Genomic DNA, 900 nt, shown 5'->3' with positions numbered 1-900 from the left:
CTACTGGGGGGCACCGGGGGGCTACTGGGCGGCACTGAGGGTCACTGGGGGGCTACTATCCTGTTGGCCCCATAGATGTCCCCAAGAGCCACCGTTGTCCTGGCCCCACAGACCCCATAGACATCCCCAAGAAGAGCCACCATCATCCTGTTGACCCCATAGATGTCCCCAAGGAGAGCCACCAATGTACTGGCCCCACAGACCCCACAGATGTCCCCAACGAGAGCCACTAACGTACTGGCCCCACAGATGTCCCCAAGAAGAGCCACTGTTGTCCTGGCCCCATTGACCCCACAGATGTCCCCAAGAAGAGCCACTGTCATCCTGTTGACCCCATAGATGTCCCCAAGAGCCACCATCATCCTGGCCCCACAGACCCCATAGACATCCCCAAGAAGAGCCACCGTCATCCTGTTGACCCCACAGATGTCTCCAAGGAGAGCCACCAATGTACTGGCCCCACAGATGTCCCCAAGAGCCACCATCATCCTGTTGACCCCATAGATGTCCCCAAGAAGAGCCACAGTCGTCCTGGCCCCATTGACCCCATAGATGTCCCCATCGTCCTGTTGACCCCACAGATGTCCCCAAGAGCCACCATCGTCCTGGCCCCACAGATGTCCCCAATTAAAGACTCGTCTGGCCCCACTCTTGCTGCTGCCATCGGGGCGGGGGGCGGGGCTGAGACCTGACGCGCTCGGTGACAGGTCGGGGTGGGGGGGGGGGCGGGGAGGGACACACACGAGCCAGGGACCCCCCCGGGGTGTCCCCTCCCTGTCCCCGCAGGGACCAGCCCAGAGACGGGGGACAAAGGTGACGCTGCTTCCATCTTTAATGGGGACACGGGGACGGGGACATGGGGACAGGATGGGGACAAGGACATGGGGACGGGATGGGGAC

The sequence above is a fragment of the Chroicocephalus ridibundus genome, chromosome 28, assembly GCF_963924245.1.
Source record: "Chroicocephalus ridibundus chromosome 28, bChrRid1.1, whole genome shotgun sequence".
Lineage (NCBI taxonomy): Eukaryota > Metazoa > Chordata > Aves > Charadriiformes > Laridae > Chroicocephalus > Chroicocephalus ridibundus.
The sequence above is the reverse complement of the archived record's forward strand: the minus strand, read 5'-3'. Positions refer to the sequence as shown.